This window comes from Panthera pardus, unplaced genomic scaffold (assembly GCF_024362965.1).
Source record: "Panthera pardus isolate Hobbes unplaced genomic scaffold, ASM2436296v1 HiC_scaffold_25, whole genome shotgun sequence".
In the NCBI taxonomy this organism is placed as follows: domain Eukaryota; kingdom Metazoa; phylum Chordata; class Mammalia; order Carnivora; family Felidae; genus Panthera; species Panthera pardus.
The window spans coordinates 76,550,491-76,570,130 of record NW_026526821.1 but is presented as its reverse complement, the minus strand read 5'-3'; the positions used below and the strand labels follow the sequence as shown (position 1 = coordinate 76,570,130).

Below are 19,640 nucleotides of genomic sequence, written 5' to 3'. Positions count from 1 at the left end.
AATTGTAACTGACCTACATGTTACCGTCATTACGCGTTCTCTTTTTTACTGCTTTCCCTCTTATTTAATCACACAGTATGGGGTTTTTATTAGGCTGTAATGTTAAAATCTTCATCCATTTAGCCATAAATGTGTGACTGGATATCTATCAGACTTCCTTGCACTATACAAACAAAGCCATTTTGCTGAATCACTGTTGACTTGTTTGTGGCCTAATTTAATGAGTGTAATAACTTACATTACTATCCAGTTAACATTTAGGAGCCCAGAAAAGACCTGCTAGCATGCAGTAAGCTACTGTATACATTCTCTATTCATATCACTCCCCTTTGCAGTAAATTTTATACAATAATATGCACTGCTTACAACACAGGCTCAGCTTCCATCAGCCGAGGGTAGCATTCCAGGAAGTTCACTAGGCTTAGGCTGAAATGCTTCTTACACACGAGAAGCAGCCAATATGATTTCCTTTTTCTGGATCCCATAGCAGTTGTATCTTAACCCCTTAAAAAATAATAAACACAGGTTACAACCAGCAGACAAAGATAGCTCAGTCCTTCTTCATATTTTCTTACTGATATTTTCAGCCTCTCCCTACCCCAACCCCCACCAAAACTCAGGAATGAAAAATAGTTACTCACAGAGAGAGAAAGAAAAATCACTGTTTGTTAAACAAAATAAAGTTACAGGATAAAATATAAAAGCAAGAAGGCAACAAATAAAATGGGTTGTCTCTATTTATATTTATGTGATTAAGCTGTCTGTGATCTTGAATTATGTACCATTTTATATTTCCCTATAAGAAAGCTACCCATCTTCCCCCTCAACCCACACATATCTGTATGTTGTCTTGTTAAATGATTCCTTCACACAAACATACTGTAATTTATTTGTGTTTCCATTACATTACTTAAAAATTAAAAAAAAAAATTTTGTCACCTCATCTGCCTTAGCTGTTTAACTAGCATCTGAAAATTCAGTGGATCAATTAAGTCACCAAAAAGTCTCATTATTTTCATACAAATGTTATATGCATAGATGACAAAAGTAAAGTTCTGCACTCGCCTGAAATAACCATTATTTAAAAAAGCAACACGCACTCACACACACATATATATATGGGCTTGACAATTTATAAACAAGTATTTTCACATTGAGAGATTTGGAGCAGATGGACTTTATTTTTTCTTTATCCTTTCAGAGCAATATCTCTGCATTGTTTGTGTCGAGATTTAAGTCTTTAATTACTATCTATTAGGCAATACCTCAGATTGACATTACAATCTTAGTAGTCTCTAATAATATTGTGGGAAGAAAATCACAGATGGAAGACATAACTTTCAAATTTTATTTCTTTCTATGAAATAGACAAAAGCAACCTTCAGGCTTCTTATCTCCAGGGAAAATGTATCACTCTGGACAATTGGGAAATTACTTTAGTTTTAATAAATGATGGGCCAAGTAAAATTTTTGAGTATGCTAATTAAAGCTTCTATGTCTGGAGTTGTATCTTGACTATCAAAAGAAAAAGCATTTTATTGACAAGCTTGTTTAAAATAAGCTCTCAGGTCCTGGAAATTAGGAGAGAAAAGCAACAATAATATAATTTCCTTTTTCAAAATGACCTCCTACTAAATTCTAGGCGCTGGGAAAAAGCTATGAAAACAACGAATTAGAATCTTTGTTCTTATAGGACATATATTCTGGTGGGTGTGGGAAGGAACATAAAATCACAAGTAAGTAGTATGTTAGAGGGTAATAACGAATAGATGTAAAAATAAAGGAGGAGAAGGTGTGCTATGAGGAAGGTGGAGTTTATTTTGGGTGGTCATGATAGACTGACAAGGTATAGTTGAACAAAGACTTTGAAGGAGCTAATTTAGATACTTGTATTAATGTATAATCTAAATGTATATTATACGTAAAAGTAATGTGTAGCTTTATACATTACATGTTATATTAATAAAATAGTTTCATGATGAACTGGATATCAACCAAAGAAGGTTTAAAGAGTGGCTAGCAAAAAAAATATAGACTGTAGGTGGTGTGGAGTCAGGCCACCTGCAAGACTGGCCTTTACATCTCCTTAAGACCACCCCATTTTGAATCCAGACTCCATTATTTGTCTCTGGAGTAAACCTGTCCCTTCGGGGTTCTGGCATGAAAGCAGTTCCAAGCCAGGCTGGGTGAAGATGCATCTGTGTTATCTTGACTCTGATACTATGTAACACATGGATAATCAGATCATCAGGACCACTTTTCAGCACTTAATTCCAACTGGGAACTAACCATTAAACACCCTTGTGAAGTAGGTATTATTAGGCACAATTCAAAGCTGAGTAAAGTGGAGTTCTGAGAAAGTAACCAACATGGAAATGTTCAGCCCACTACTGAGTAGAAAAAGTGAACTCTCTGGCCCCTGTACCACAGCTCTTTCCATTCTTGGTAGGACCAAAACAAACAAACGAACAAGCAAAACAACCTGCAGTGTCAATCAAGAATATCACACGCATGGGAAGGTTAACAACAACTTGGAGTAGAGGTTGAAAGCGCCATTGAATTTGAATTTAAATGCTACCATTTCTTCAAATTAGGCACACAATTGTTACAGTGGTGCTCCTTGATCTAAAATGTGGAGACTAAATCAAACTTTTGATGAGAACTGCCAATTTATTGATGCTTCCTTCTTTCCTGAGGGGGGCTTCTGCTAACCCATATGGCACTTTTGTATGGGTAGAAAAATGGATCCTTTCCTCCAGATGGAGACAGCTCAGTGTTAGGACTAAGGCAAGTAGACTACTAGTAAGATTTTTGTCCTCATGGAGTGTCATTGTGTATGCACGACCAGCACCAGCAATTCTTGGCCGCCCTACTTTCTAAACTTAAACAGTGGCAACCTAGCTAGTGAAAGAAGTTAGAGAAGCTCCATGTTTATTTGAAGTGGTCATTTTCTTCATGCTTTTGTGTGACTCCATCTTACATCACCTTTCTTGACTGGCATTTCAAGAAGGTCGTGGTGGCAAGGATAATTGTTGGGAATTTAAATAAAAATCTGTAAGCAAGCAATTGATTTCGGTAACAGGATAATCTTGGATGAGCGTGTCTGAAGCTGCTGAACACTTTCTGTCCACCTTCTTTTTGTTCATTTCCTTTCCAATCTGTGGAACTGAACTACTTCAAGCAGCAACAACTTGATGTAAAACAAATGTGGTTTTTGAGCCCCCAAAAAAGTGGGTTCAAAGCCCAGGTCTGCCATTTACAAACTGTATGATTTTGGCTAAATTCCTTCATCTTTCTATGTGAACTTGTCTTCTTATTGGCTTAAAAGAACTGGGATAATAGCTCTACTTTTCAAGATTTTTCAGGAAAATTAAATATGTACTTAGATTTGTTTTTCCCTTCACTCTGCTACCTGATCTCTACAGGTAAAGATCCATGTTCCTTGGTCCAAGGCCCTCTTGATGTCATTGAAGTTCTATCTTTACAATGTCACATCCAGTCACAAACATCTTCCACGCCCGCCAACACACATTGACACACTCCACTTCCGTACTGTATTTTATGCTTTTGTAATACCAAAATGATTTTAATTCCCACAAATACACCATAATATCTCATGCCTCTACACCTTCCATACTACTCTCTTTGCTTGGAATAGCCACATCTCTCTCACGGTTCTCTTTGGAAAATTCCTATTCATCTGTAAATCTTGACTCAGCTTTTTTTTTTTTTTTTTTAGTTTATTTTTATTTTTTTATTTTGAGAAAGATACAGAGAGCAAGTGGGGGAGGGGCAGGGAGAGAAGGAGACAGAATTCTAAGCAGGCTCCACACTGTCAGTACAGAACCTGATGTGGGGCTTGAACTTAGGAACCATGAGATCAGAACCTGAGCCGAGACCAAGAGTTGGACACTCAACTGACTGAGCCACCCAGGTGCCCCCGACTCAGCTTTTACAAAATTAAATGAAACAATACATGCTAAATGTTCAGTTCAGTGACTGGCACATAGGAAGAACTCAGTAAATGTTGGCTTCCTCTTTCCTATGAAAACTCCTTTCATACAGTTAAATATGCTTCCTACTCTGTGTAATTGTACCATGTGTAGTCTTTCCATATATCCCACTTGATTGAAGACAGGCAGTAAAGACGGCATAGTGAAGAAAGCATTGGACTGGGATCATTCTGTCACCCTTCTGATCCCAGCTCTTCCACTTTACTAACTCTGAACTTGAAACAAATCATTGAGGCTCCCTGGCCTTTATATCAGGGATAACATTATTTACTTTTCTGGATGGTTTTAGTAACTATAATTAGTGACTTCATGGTACACAGCCAGTGAAAATCAGCTATTAACAATATACTGTACAAATCAGCTACTCTTACTATGGCTCTGTGGTGACACCCCTCCATATCCCTCTGCATGGAGTCCAAAAAATTTAACCCCAAAAATACAAGTTGAGTTATTATGCAGTTAATGTTCGAGTATAGTTTGAAGCCAGTAATGAAATCCAATATTCAATCCTGTTATACATGAATTTGTTTTGTTGCAAAGTGCATTACTATGGGATTGTTTTCATCATTACTCTATGCATTTTCTTTCATGCCTACCTTATTTACTAGACTACTAATTCCTTTACTACAGACTCTACATTCTTTCATATAGTCTAGAAGTCAGATTAAGGGTTGGACTGCTTAGGTGTCCATCCCAGCTATCACCTAATTCTATGATTCTGGGGATACTACTTAAACTCCCTAAATCTTGGTTTCCTCCTACTAAAATGAGGAGGATGGTGATACCTATGTTATAATAGATTGTGAGGAGTAAGATGGTGAGGGCTGATGGATGTTACAGAATCTGGCACTTAATATGTGCTCATTAAAAGTTTGCTATTATCATTAGTATCATCTTGTTCTTATCACTGTAGCGATTATTCCTATTATTGACCCAGCACCTATCAAAGAGCCCATTTGTGTATTAGGCATTCGGTAAATCTTAGTTTAAGATTTCATTAAATCCTCCTAAAATTTGGAAGTTCTCACTGAGGATAGTCCCCTTGCAGGCATCTCCAGATGGCTGAGTGTGAAAGGATCACTCTCTAATTGGCCTGAATTCCCCCAAGTCAGCCACTCTCTCAGCACCATACTGAGGGCCTGAGGCCCTCTCACCCAGCTACCTCTCCTTCCTCCACCTTCCACCAGAACTGGCCAGCCTCAGGGCAGTTGGCTTCTGTCTGCCTCTCCCACCAGCTACTGCCAAGGATGCTAGCCAGTCTTTATTGGAGCCAGGTGGAGCTGGCAAAGCCAGCTGTTGTCCGCCTCGTGTTGCCTGGACTTGTGGATGCCAATCTTCCTCCTCCCTGGCTCAGGATAAATCTCTGGCATCTTTGCTCTTTTCTGCAAACCCCAGCATAGGGTCCCAATACTCGAGATTTTTCTTGTGGGAATGGCACCATTATGAAAGTGATAATCTTATCATTCGTTTACCTACCTTCCCTTGTTTGTTTTACTGAGAGTAGATCAATGTAAATGAGACATGGCATGCTTTGCCCTCCAGAATTCAAAGAAAATACATATGCAGATTCAAAAAAAAGAGGAGGGGGATGCCCAAATATCTAAACAAGCAACTTCTGAATCTAGGTGCCTTACATCGAATCCTCCAACTCTGGGCATCTCTTCTAGGATGTTTCCATTTGTAATTATGCTGAGCCACAAGCTGATTGATCTCTCTTTAGAGGGGAAGTGGAAAAACAGAACTTAAGTGTTTTCAGCATTCAGCTCTCCTAACTGCTACAGCCACGGCAGGCTTATCTGGTGGGAGCTAGCAGGAAGCCTATAACCGCTTCATCCTCACTCCCCAAACGCTGGCAACAATTAAATGAATTCTTAAGAAGAGAATCAAAAAAGCAGGAGGCAAAATGAATGGCTTATCCAAGTGCTGAGGAAGGAGAGGCTGTGTATTCAAGATGGAAAGAATATAAATACACACACACACATGCATATTATGTTACATATCTATAAAAATGTGAAATGTTATTTATTTTGAGAATACCCAGTCATTTCCATCTGTAGTAAGAATCCATAATAACATTCTCTGTTTATATAACTCTTTTCACCTCAAGAGATCCCGAATGCATTTCAGACAGCTCTATATACAAACAGAGGCCAGGAGCTCCGCCATCTCTGGAACTGGCGGCGGGAGCCCGGCAGGGAACGTGTGTGTGGCTGCATGTATCTTGCTGACCGCTGATGGAAGAGGGGCGAGTTGGTCAAGGACAGCGGGGCGACCCCCGCATTCTTAAGGCAGTGTCACAGGGGCCTTCAAAGTCTGGGTGACACCTCAAATTTTGATAGCTAATTAAGAAAAAAAGCTGAAGAGAACTCCATTTATTTACTTTGGAAGGATGAAGGATGATGTGGGGCAGAGCAAGGTTAGTGAAGCAGTGACTCCAGGGAGTAGAAATAAATCTGAAGCATAGATCACAAAGTCTTCCCCTCTAGCTTATATATTCTTATTACACCGAATACACTTAAGATGGGCACACACATAAAAGGGTAGTATCTGTTGATTCATTTATACCCCCGTTTTCTGCTTTCCCAGAAATGTGTGACTGGATTGGCTGAAATCCTTTCTCTTTCCTTCACCAGTTCAGTCCACAACATAGCTGTTCGGTTTCAAAATAATTCTCATTTGTTTTTAATGAGAACTAAGAAGGCAGCAATAATTTATAGGAATTCCCACCTCAGAAACCAAAGCTTGGCAGAAAAGTATACTTCTATATGGCCCTAAGTGTGGATTCCCTGAGCTACTAAAGGCAACACACCAGAAATTTCCAAGTATCCAGAAAATAAACTGAAAAATGGCTAGTCTCTGTCAAAGAAAATATTACTGACCAAGTGCCCAGTTTTCAGTATTGCACTCAGGATCCTTAAATCACTTTTGTCTGATGAAAAAACTTATTCCTGGGGGACAGAAGTGGGAGATGGGGTGAAGTGACACATCCTATGGTGAAGAAAGGAGTCTGGGGTACAAATGGCCTGCCATCAGCTCTCCAAAACCTCCCTTTCCCCCGGCACTCCTGGACCCTTTCAGGAACCCCTCTAGTGCCTTGGTGTCATGGTCCTCCCATTGAGGCACACCATGCCAGAAATGTCCAAGGTCTGAGTGCAGCCCAGTACAATATAGTCCCTAAACACAATATAGTCCCTCTATCTCAGACATTAGCTTTCCTAATGCCTGTGACCTCTGAGGCTTCCCACAAAAACTCAGCAAAAAACCCAGGGAGGGACAGAGGGATACTGAATTCCTTAGAGGCTTCAATCTGAAGCAGGGAGAGCAGCGAAGATTACCTGGTGCAGGAAACAAGCCTCACCATTACTTTTTGGATTGTGTACTGTAAAAGGCTATGGAGGGAGAGCTGGCAGGGGTGGAAGGACAAGTGGGGCCACTCAAAACATTTCTGGGAAACGTATCCCTTCCTAAAAAACATGTCTCTACTTGCCATGAAGCCTGGAAGAACAGTAATAAAAACAATTGAGCACATTCAGAATAGTCCACCTGAAAGGGACATTCCCCTATTGAACCCGACTCTCACATTATATCAATGAAGTCAGTAGAATACAAGATTTACAGACCAAGAAAGTGAGGCTTAGACAAGCCGAATGACTTAAGCACCTCCAGAGCTGGAGCTAGAAACTTTTTATCCCAGAATTCCGAGTTCTTTCTATTGTACCTTGCCCAAAGCTATAATCAGTGGGTGGGACATCTGGGATGTGCTTCACTTTGACCTTTAGAACCTTCAGCCTCCATCTCCCCATTGGCCTGAATAAGGGCTAGAAAGACATGAAACCCATCAGGTTTGTAGGGAAAAGCAACAGGAATTTTATTTCTTCTTTGCAGTTCACATTTAGTTGTTCCTCATCACTCTTTACACCATCCAAAAACACATTTAGGCAAAAACAGAAAAGGAGACACTAGCTTTGACAAGAAAGATGGATGGATAGATGTGTGTTTATTTTAAAAATACAAAAATTACATACTATTTCAATTCTGATGAATTATTGGAAATGTTCAAAAATTCTTACAAATAGCCCCCAATGGAAAAGATAGTCTTTCCCTGGTAGGACCAAAACATCAAAGGTTATGCAGTTCAAGCCAGAAAAATGACCAGAGACTGTTTCCTAAATTTTGGAAGATGTGGTTCAGCACCAACAAAGGGAGTATATACTTGTTTATGCACTAGTCATTAAACCTTGGAGCTCATTCCACCAAGCAAGTCTAGGCTTACAGATAAAAGGGAAATACTCCAAAAAATTCAAGGAAAGTTTGGAAACAAGCATGGCAGGAACTCAATGGAAGGTTTGAAGAATACCCATACTTCCCCTAGCTTTAGACAGTAACTATGCTCTCCAAGACGTGTTTCTTGGTGTCCCTATCAGAAAAAAACTCAAGTCTGTACAACACATAAAATAGCAAACAGGCCCAATGTGACACTATTTTAAATAAGGAATGGGTCACATTGTCCTTTTCCTGTCCTTTTCCTGTCTTCAGGCAGATTTTACTCTCTGTTCTGGAGTGTTCTGTAGCTGTTGGCAGAGCTGACCATAGGGATAATCATCTTACGAGAGATTTTCTTACAACTGAGTGGAAAGGTAATTTGTCACATATTAAGAAAACATGTAAGCATGTGTTAAATGGAATTTTATCTTAGCAAACAAAAAATAAAGACAAAGGAATGCTCTTTAAATGCCAGAACTGCCAAGGGGAAGCAGGGACCCATCAGTCAAGAAATTTAAAGGTTTGAAGGAAGTGAAATTCTGCCACATCCAGAAGGAGAAGAAGAAATATCAGTGAACAATTCTAAGAACTACCAGTAGGATATTTACTTACTTGATACCAGATGGCTGAGCCAATATTATCATGCGCAAAGTGCAGGGGCAGGTTCCAGCTTAAGATAAGGAAGAGCTTCCATGTAGTAGAATGAACCTTTTCATTGGTTATATTTTGAAAGAAAAATAAAGACTAAAAAACTAAAACTAAAAAAAAAAATGCTACAGAAATCCAAAATGACTCTAGGAGCCAGGTAGGTAGCATAACATGTGAATCATCCAGGAAAAAATATACATTAAACATATGGAAATAATCTACGGTTCCATAAAGACATTTGCTCGCTCCCATGTGTCTTCAGAAATGGAGCCTTTCCCATTGACTTTTAAAAGAGACATAAGAATAAAGGGACACTCATTTAATTCAACACAAAACTATGCGAGAGGAATGATGGATGGGTAGCTGACACCTAGCCTCAGCCCAGGAGCCAATAGAGAGTGGAGGGGACAAAGCAAAGTTGGAGAGTGTGTGCCCTGTGAAAAAGGGTGTACAACACTAGCTGATTACTGCCATGTAGAGAGACTGGCCCAGTGTGGACAGCTTTTCCATTTTTAGTTTTAGTTGTTCAAAAGGGCCAGAAATCTTGATGTGGACATATGCAACCTCCCATTTTTTAATGTTTGTGCAATTATTTCCAAAAGATACTCTGTGGGCCAAACAAAACATGATATAGGCTGGATCTGGCCAAGAGCCCACCAGTTCATGGCTTCTGCTGGAAAGAATACTTCTGTTATAAGTATGGGTGTGGAGGGAAATGGGGAATTGTATGGTCTCTAAGATCCTGTTGGGAGTCCAATAAATAGCACCCCTCTTCCTGAATTCTGAACCAACTCAAAAGTGAGAAAATAGAGTGAGCCATGGGTGGGTGGGGGGCTGCAAATTATAACTTTCCTACTGAATAAAGCAAGGTTGGGAAAAATGGGTAAGAGAGTTTCCTGGAATCGGAGACACTGGACTGGGTCAGGCCTCTCTTCCCTCTCCTCCTTACTTACCACAACCACCTGTAGGATCTGTGTTCCCTGCAGGCAGCTGGTTCCCTAAAAGTACATCAAGCAGAATGGGGGCAGAGCTACTCAGGCTTTGTATCTCCTTCTGGATGGCCCTGTCGAATAATTCACTCCTCCTCTCACAGTGGAGATTAAGGGAAGGGGCTCAAAGGAAGGGGCTGATAGAACCAGGAGAATTTCAGATACATAATAGCAGTGGAGAAGACAGGATCCTCTCAACAATTACTTCCAGCCAAGGCCACCTTTAGCACACAGTGCATCTTTGTGCGAGTTACAAAAAGGCACTCCACCCTGGCAGATGAATTACAGAAAGGCCCTTTCCTCCCGGCTGATGCAGCCCCAGCCTGGGGCACACACAGCTTGGCAAGCAGTACTCGGGCTAGATTCCAGCCCACACTTGCCTACTCGGCCTAGTGCCTAAGTACAAAAACCCACAACTGCCCATAGCAGCCCTGCTTCAGACTCTAATAATCCTATCAATTTGATTCCAGACTCTTCAGTCTCCAAAGTAACCACATTGTGAGCAGCACCCACTCTCTGTCCACCTCAAACAGTTGGAATTAATATTGGCCCAGGCTGTGTCAAGCTAGTGAATGGGGTGAAGCAGAGGAAAGGTTGGCTGCTTGGCATAGCTTGTGCCTTATTATTATTATTATTATTATTATTATTCTCTCAATTTCCCAATCACTAAATTGGTACAAACTCCCAAGGAATGAACAGCCATTTTTTCAGCATGTCAGAATTCAGTGAGGCTATAATCATTTCTTCACAATGTTTTTTAGTAAAGAATATATTAAGGGAGACATTGTTTTAAAAGTTTCCATGTACAACTGTGGCTTGTCCCAAATTCTTTGTATTCAGATGTCAGACTATAATTGTTGGTTAGCAGCAAGGTTACCAGATGGGTTATAAAATGCATCTCAAATGAATATCAAAAGGACTTAAGGAAAATACAATTAACTGCTGGTGTAGTTGAGGCAGGCTACAGTTTCACTGTAAAGAAAATTAATCCCATCCTTATTAGAGCTGAGAATATTTCTGCATCCATGATCTAACATCTTCTCTCCCAGAGTTCAACCCACAGGAAAAAACAAAAAACAAAAAACAACCCCCCCCCCAAAAAAAAAAACACCATGAAACAAAACACAGGACTCCAACTAAACAGACAGATAAAAACGAAACAAAAAAAGAATGGAAAATTCTATTTATCAGACGTGACAGACATGTCCATGAAGGGGAAGCAAAATGAAAAACAAAGAATATTTAGTTGAAGCTGATCTCTCTCTAACATTTCATAACCAGGGAAATGCCATCAGCACTGTCTCCAGAGAGATCCAAACAGGATGTTAGACCTCTACATTCTTTCGTATTTCTACTCAAGCCAGGTGCTTCAGGAAACAAAAATTAAATGTTTGATACCACTTAGCTGGAAGTGAGTTCTTTCCTCTACCACAATGCCAACAAACAGAAGTCTATATTTTTGCCAACCTATTTCCAGGTCACTTGTGTGTTTTAAGAAAAGAAAGCAGACATGGCAGACTGGGTAATCTACAAACTCCACTCTTTTGAAACTCCGCTTAATTGAGACTCACCCATTCATTCATTCATTCATTCAGTTAATACTTATCAAGAATCTCTAAGCAGGCATGTTATGACTGCTTCTGCAGCACCCTTTCCTTTCCCCTGTGAGCATAAAGTACACAGCCAAGGTTGTTTTTATGTACAGCTTAAAATCCACACATTTTTTCTCAGTGAGATGAGCAAGCAATACATTTACCCTTTGATGAGTATTTGAGGGAGAAACAAGCAAACAAACCTACTCCACATGTAATTTCATGTGTGTAAAAAGACGGGGGAACATGATTTTATTACGGAGAACATGTATTTGTTATTATCACATTCACCTTAATGTACAGAGGGATGTCCTAAATATAGAGAGGAGTTTGGGAGGGGGTGGGGAAACAAGAGAAACACCCTGCTGTTGGCAACCTTAGTGACTCTAATCTCGGGCCAGAAGGCTGTGGCTGAGCCCTCTGCTGTGGTGCACATGGCTTTCTTCATTTATCTTTCGAACCCTCTCCACTTGGAGACTTGTAAGGTGAAAAGCAGGTCTGCAGATAAATATCCCTAACGTAAGATGCCCATGATGATGAGCTTGCCTTCTCTTCTTCTCTCTTCCCTCAGAAAGATAACAAACAGAGGAGGAAAGCGTGGCACATGGGGAAGTGGAGTTAAAATGTACTGCACGTTACTAATCCTAACATAACATTGGCAGCTTGCACCATCCCCCTGCCAAACCCAAATTAACACACTGCCTTACTGGAAGGCAAAGGCTGCAGCTATATTTATAGCTCAATTAACAAGTTTCATAACTAAACCTCCAGAAGTCCTAGGCAAACCTGACAAATGCTATGCATCTTAACGCCACGGTGACCCTGCCAGAATGCCACCATCTTCTAACGGGGAACGACTCCTGCTATCACCTTGCGAGAACAATGATGATTGGCACTGGCCCATCTGATAAAGGGAAGCTGGCTGGGCAACTCGGCTCTTGTCAGGGGTACGTCTCATAACAACTCTCAACCAACACACATACGGTTGATTCAAGCAGGCAGCTAATTCTTCTTCCTTTTGCAGATGGATGGAAATGCCTGCTCCTCCGGAGCCAATGGCTGCAGAGAATGACTGCCATCTTATGACTCAGGGGCCTTGGTCCTTCCGGGAACAGTGTCACGGAAACACAGGGTACATCACTTGGCAAGTGTTGTAACTTCAAAAGAAGCAGGAAACCTTTTCATCATATCTTCGAAGCAGGTTAATTTTGCTCGAGGGAGAAAGATTCTTCAGAGGATTATTAGTGCCCAGGCAGCATTGTTAGAGGATGACTAGGGAGGATGCAATAGTATTTTTAATACAGCACTTGACTTGGGGCAAACTGCCTTCAGCGTCCAGGTGGGCTTTCCCTTTATTCTGGAACAACATACATGTTTACGTGGCACAGAGCTTTGTGACGATTTGCCTGCACATCTGGCTTCTCTGTGGGACTGTGAGCTCTTTGAGCCCAGAAAGGGAGGAGCATCCTGTCATATTATGTCCTCCTCAGCTCTTAGCTCAGAGTAACTAACAGTAAGGTCCAGCATTTCTGAGTGAATGAATGAATGAATGAATAATTTAATAGGTGAACTGGATGCATAAATAATTTAATAGGTAAACAGTACTATTCTCCCACATACTATCAGAACTTTTATGATTCTGAAAACCTCTTGCTTCAGTTTTCTGGCTGGAGTTAAACACATTTCATGTGCCATCCTTCCATCTTCCTACCAACTATAACCCATCTCCAGCTACCTTTATCATAGGTCCCTTCCCCACTAGATGCTGGCTATTTCAATCACAGAAATTTGGAAAGAAACTTAAATTTGCTGGTCAGAGCCTTAAATATATCTCCAACTGCTTGAAACCCTTGGCTGCTAACACAGAGCAGAGGTAGATGGTCAACCATTAACACTGTGTTAATATATGCGAGGTGCACAATTTTGGGTACGTCACTGATTCCTGAACTTCAGTTTCCCTATGTGTAAAATGAAAGGGTTAATTTAGAGCTACCTTCCAGGGTCTTTTCAACTTTAAAATATTATGAAGTTTATTTTTCTGCCATCTCGTTGCACACACACATACTAATGGCAAACATTTCTTTGTTCTCCTGTCCCCTAAAAAGCATGCTTACAGAAGTTGTTTTAAAACACCCAAACTTCTCAATGAGAAGTCCATGCTTTTTTTGCTCCTTGGCACTCTCATTGTTGGGATTTTGATCTCCAAGTACAAGGGTATTCCTTCCAAGGAATACAAGTAGACTATTTTCTCAGGACAATTTATGGTTGCTGAAAAAAAAAAAAAGGTCATTACTCTATAAGCATAGGATAAAGAGGATAAGCCACAGTTAGGTGCTGTTATCAAGGTAGACTGGAGTAAAACTAGTAAGGATATTCTGCCAGCATCCAAGGATCTGTTGCCTCTCCCTGCTTTTTCAAGGAACAAGATCTGGACCAAAGATGCCTCTGCAACAAGGACCACAAAGGGGTAGTCTACTGGCTAAAGCTGGCCCCTGGAATATGATCAGGGATCAGGTCATGCATAGCTGCTGTTACTGATGTTTTAATGTGAGTTTAAGTGCCTTTGGGTGGGTCATGGAGTGATCAGTTTATCAATGGCCCTTACCATTCCTTATGCCTTATACCTCTGTCTTATTCCTTTCATTCATTCATGATACTGGTCCTTTGCCAAACTCACTATATCTGTCTTCTCTTACTAAAATAGAATGTTACTGGGATGCCTGAGTGGCTCACTTGGTTGAGTATCAGACTCCTGATTTTGACTTAGGTCATGATCCCAGGATCGTGGGATTGAGCCCCACTCTGCACTGAGTGTGGAGTCTGCTTGAGATTCTCTCTCTCTCTCTCTCTCTCTCTCTTTGTCTCTCTCTCTCTCCCTCTGCCCCTCTACCCTGCTTGCACATTCTCTCTGCCTCTACAAAATTAAAAAATAATAAAATAAAATAAAACAGAATTTTATCTCCCACGAGTGTAAGACATCCTTCTGTTTGTTCACTATGTACAATACCTGGAAGAATGCTTGAATCATAGTACATATTTTGCACATATTTGTTGAATGAATAAATGAGTGAATGAATGAATGAAGCTCCCCTGCCAGTTGCTCCCTCTCAGACCTCCCATCACACTCTGCTTACTCTATCGCAATAGCCTTAATGCAACAAACATTTATTAAATACTAGGCCCTATGCCAGGTACTGGAGATATTGAGGTGAACAAGACAGAGTACTTTGTCTCAAAAGCTCACATTTAAGAGCACGTAGACAAATATGACAACACAGCACAACAGTTTTGATGTTCCATGAAAAGGCTAAAGGAAGGCAGAAAACATTTGCAATGTGGCTCAGCGGGAGTAGAAATTCAGTACCTGGACAAGGGAGAGAGGGCACTCTACACCAAGAGAACAGACTGTGCAGAGTCACGGGGCGGTGGAGGGACACATGCTCAGGGCCAGACCACCCCAGTGTAGGCAGAAGAGACAGCGTGGAGGAGGAGAGGCTGGAGGAGGGCCTGGGAAGGAGCACCGCTGCGGGAGTGGGGAGACCTTCACAGCAGAGCCACGGAGTTTAGATGCTATTCTGCGGGAAAGAGACACTATTCAAGTGTTTCAAACGGTGAGTGCCAGGGAGACCATGATGTTTTAGAAAGTTACTCTAACTTGCGCTGTAGGGTACAGGCTGATGTGAGAATAAGCTCGGAGGTGCTTGTAGGCATCTGGAGGAGGGGAGATGGGAGCCTAAGTAGAGGCAGGAAAAGTTGTTCCTCTTGGGAGAAACTTACACAATAAACATTTTGGAGACAGAATGATGTAATTAACAAGCAAGAGGGGACGACGGGTGAGAGACAAGTGAAGGGAGAGGCTTCTGTTTTGGGTCAACTCGACAGATGATGCTGTAAAGGAGAAAGGGCAAAAGAAGTAACTAGCAGGGCTGCAGCCACTGAGCTGTCAGCATCATGGTCCACAGTGACCTCTCTCATGGCAGTTTCAGAAAAATGAAGGGGATGAAAATAAGTGCTGTGGATCAAAGAATGAATATGATGCGAAAAGTCACAGACTTGTAGAACAAGGGGTCATTTATTTAGTTTTTAAAAAAACTTGGAGAAGCGGGTCAGAGGGATGAACAGGCAGAGCACAGGAGACTTTTAAGGCAGTGAATCTATTCTGTGTGCTGTTACAACAGGAGATAGATGCATTCTACATCTGCCCAAACACAAGAATGTACAGCAACAAGAGTGAGCCCTAATGCAAACTATGGACTTGGGGTGATGATAATGTGTTAATATAGATTCATTGATTGTAGCAAAACTATGGTGGGGAATACGGACAGCAGGACAGGCTATGTACATGTGAGGACAGGGATATATGGGAGCTTTGTACTTTCTGCTTCGATTGTCTTGTGAACTTAAAACAGAATAAAGAATAAAGTTTAGGGGCGCCTGGGTGGCTCAGTCGGGTAAGCAACCGATTTTGGCTCAGGTCATGATCTCACAGTTCGTGAGGTCGAGCCCTGCATCGGGCTCTGTGCTGACAGTGCAGAGCCCGGAGCCTGCTTTGGATTCTGTATCTCCCTCTCTCTCTGCCCCTCCCCCACTCACGCTCTGTCTCTCTCTCGCAAAATAATAATAATAGTAATAATAATAATAATAATAAACATTGAAAAAAATTTTTAAAAAGAATAAAGTTTATTAATAAAAAAAACTTGGTGAAGTCTGTAAAGATAAATAAGGCGGTATCTTGAAAGGAAAGGAAAGTCAGGAAAGATGGTGGTTTTCTTCTCTCTCTCTCTCTCATAGAATGGGAGAGACTTATACAAGTATAGTGGCATATAAGTATTTACAGGATGTGGTCTGTGAGAAAAATATTTGAGAGATAAAATACAGCTGATGCAAATAAAAATTATTGGGAAGGACTCAGAATGGTGCCTAGTACATAGTGACTGCTCAGTAAAATGCTAGATCATTATCACTACCATAATATCCATTACTTTCTTCTTTATCTTATAGTAATTTAGGTCGCTGCTCCAGCTCCCTAATGAGACCATTAGCTCACACAGAAAAAGGTTATGACTGCTTAGACTTTGTGTTCTTTGTAAGCACTTATTGTAATTCCTCGAACAGAATCCTCTTTCATTGGTTGATTCATTCAAAGTAGTTACTGATAAATGGTAGAACTTGAATCTTCTCAGGTAGTCATTTTGGCTTCTTCCTTTGAGTATATTTTATTCATTTTTACCCTTACCTTCAAAGTTCCATATTGTATGTATTAAACAAATGCCCCTGGCCCTCTCAGATTACAATGTTAAACTTGTCTGTGTAAATTTTGAGACCTTCAACCATATGCAACATAATTACAAGTCTAGAAGAACGAGAATGAGGGCTCTAGCTAGGGCAGGATCAGAGACTCCATATAATGACAACCATAATTGGGTTCCTTATATTTTTATGCTATGTTGGTCTCAGTGTTGGCTTCACCCAAAGGCTGGCTTCCTTCAATGTCACAAGATGGCACAGTAGTTTTAGGTGTTACATATAGATAGAATGACATTCAGAGAACAAGAGACCATTTCTTCCTGGTACCTTTGTTGTAAGAGGAAACCTTTCCACAAGATCTCCAACAGACTTGTCTTACATCTCATTGGCCAGAACTGTATCACAAGAACTTCAAGCTGTCTTTAGGTAGCTTTACATATGTGGGCACTAGGATTGCCTTAGACTAATCAGGAGACACCCTCCTTGGGAAGAAAAGCAACCTTTTCAGAAGTACACAATCTTGCAGCGGAAAGGTGACCCTGGAATACACAGGATTCTGTTTGGAAGGATAAGTCATGGGGTGGGGAGATGGATGTTGGATAGGCAGTCAACAGTGTTTGTTAGAGTTGAATGAAAACGAATACAACATAAGAAAAGAAAACGATATAAAATGGTACCTCTTCTAACTTGTGGACATAAAATCTGCTTCTGGAAGTTATTCTATGAGCAAATAGATGACATAATAGTGAAATGATAAACAGGTAAATAAGTACTAAAAGTTTCAACCAGGTGAAAGGAGAAGGGCATTATCAAAGTGCCTGGAAACTCACCACACACATTGCATTGCTGTCTAAGTATAGTTCCCAGGATGCAGCATGAGAGATTCCTCATTCACTCCACCAACATTTCAGGGTCTGTTATGTGTCAGACCAAATACCAAAACCTAAAAATAAATGTTAATAAAATCAGTTTTTCATCACCACAATACAAGTTCCTACACTAAAATATATAATCTATAACAGAAGACTAACAACTCAATAAATAACTGTAAAATGTGTTTTAGATCCATGATGAGTATACTAGGCACTTTTACTTTTTACTCTGGGGGTAGGAGGATTTCATAAAGGAATGTGATGCTTGAACATCACATTGTGTTTATACATCTCAAAAAGGATGTGGGTCTTAAAAAATAATTAGTTGTTTCTGAGATGAAAAGGGGACTGGGAAAGGCATTTTTAAAAGAGGAAATATTATACCCAAAGGTGTACAAGTGTGAATTAGTATTCTGCCCCCGTGAAAATCCCAAGTGGATATCCAAATGGCCAGAGAACAGAGTTCAAGAGGAGGTGTGGATGGAGGTGAGCCTGGAGATTTGGGCGGGAACCAGATGACAGAGAGTCTTTTTTACCTCATGTATATAAATTGGGATTTGGTGCAATAAGTAACACTGAAGGCTTAACAAAGTGAATAGACATCTTAAAATATCACTGGCAGCTGGGTCGTGGGGAGGTTGTGGTGAGAGCAAGTCTAGAGGCAGGTTGTTCAGTTTAGCAGTTGTTTCAATAGTTCAGGAACATCAAGACATCACTTGAGCCAAGGCAATAACAAGGAGTCTGGAGAAGAGGCAGAGACGAAATACGTGATGGAACTCAGTAAAAATCTGAATGTGGAAAAAGAACTGGAAAAGTCCAGAATGATCGGGTAAGTATGGTTAATGAGGGTAGAGGAGACAAGAGAAAAAGGTAAAAACCAGGGTGATCAACTTATCTGGGTTTGCCAGGGCTTTTCCAGATTCAGTGCTAAGAGATCTTCATTCTGGGAAGCCTCTGGGTCCCAGGCATACCAGGGCAATTGGTTATCACATAAGGAAAAGTACATTTGCAGGAAAGTGTGATAAGTTCAGTTTGGTAGGTAATGAATTCCAAGCCTATTGGGCAACAGAACATTCAACTGGCATCTACTTAACCCTCAAATAGCTGGTCAGCTCCATGAAAATTCAACCAGCTAGTGTTCACTAGCTATGCACTCCCCGAAAAAAGATCGTTTTCAAACAACTTTCACATTTCCACTCCATCCTGTAAATACCATCCAGCTTTCACACAGTTAAGGCAGGAAGCCCCCACAGTGTTCACTAGCTATGCACTCCCCCAAAAAAGATGGTTTTTAAACAACTTTCACATTTCCACTCCATCCTGTAAATACCATCCAGCTTTCACACAGTTAAGGCAGGAAGTGGTTCAATAGTCTTTCTCCACCAGGGCTGGTGGAATGCAGACACAATGCAAAGAATGAATGATGGGCACCTTTTGAGCCCTTCATGCAAATCACTTTAAAAAATTATCCTTAAAAGGAGTATGCCCTATGGTAACCTATAGTCATTTCTATCAAGGGGACTACCCATCTGCTTTTGCTGCCTACAAACTTAGTATTCATCAGAAAACAGAGCATTTCCATTCCTTATTTATTAATCTTTGTATCTCAGACATACCTGTACTGCACATGTACAAGCACTCAATAATTTGTTGCAAAGTAAACTATTTTAAGTCCATCAAAGTACATATTATCCTTATTACACATTCCATCCAAACAACTATAATCTTTAAATTCCTTTATCTTTTTTTCAACAAATAAGAACTTGAAAACCAGGAAGTTTTAGGTTGGTACAATAGCTCTGAGATGATTCTAACCATCTAGTTTCGCTTAGTAAAAGCCTAGAAACATCATGGTGAGAGGGTAGTTCCATTTGATACATTTATTTGTGCTTGAGACCAATATTGTTCTACCAATAGCATACTCTATAAACTGACCCAGTGCTCTGAGAGTCCCCAAATGCCTTATTTAAAACAATGGAGCAGACATTGAAGATGGTGTTCAACTCTTAACTTAGC

At 40.5% G+C, this 19,640-nt stretch overlaps 1 long non-coding RNA gene across 2 annotated transcripts in view; it reads right to left on the bottom strand.

The window, feature by feature from the left end:
* The window catches only part of LOC128773517 (uncharacterized), a 241,260-nt gene that overhangs the window by 158,914 nt on the left and 62,706 nt on the right, over positions 1 to 19,640 (bottom strand). For both annotated transcript variants that reach the window (XR_008417854.1, XR_008417855.1), the window contains exon 3: positions 17,583 to 17,695. This is a non-coding gene — a long non-coding RNA (uncharacterized LOC128773517). The remainder of the gene's footprint in view (positions 1 to 17,582; positions 17,696 to 19,640) is intronic.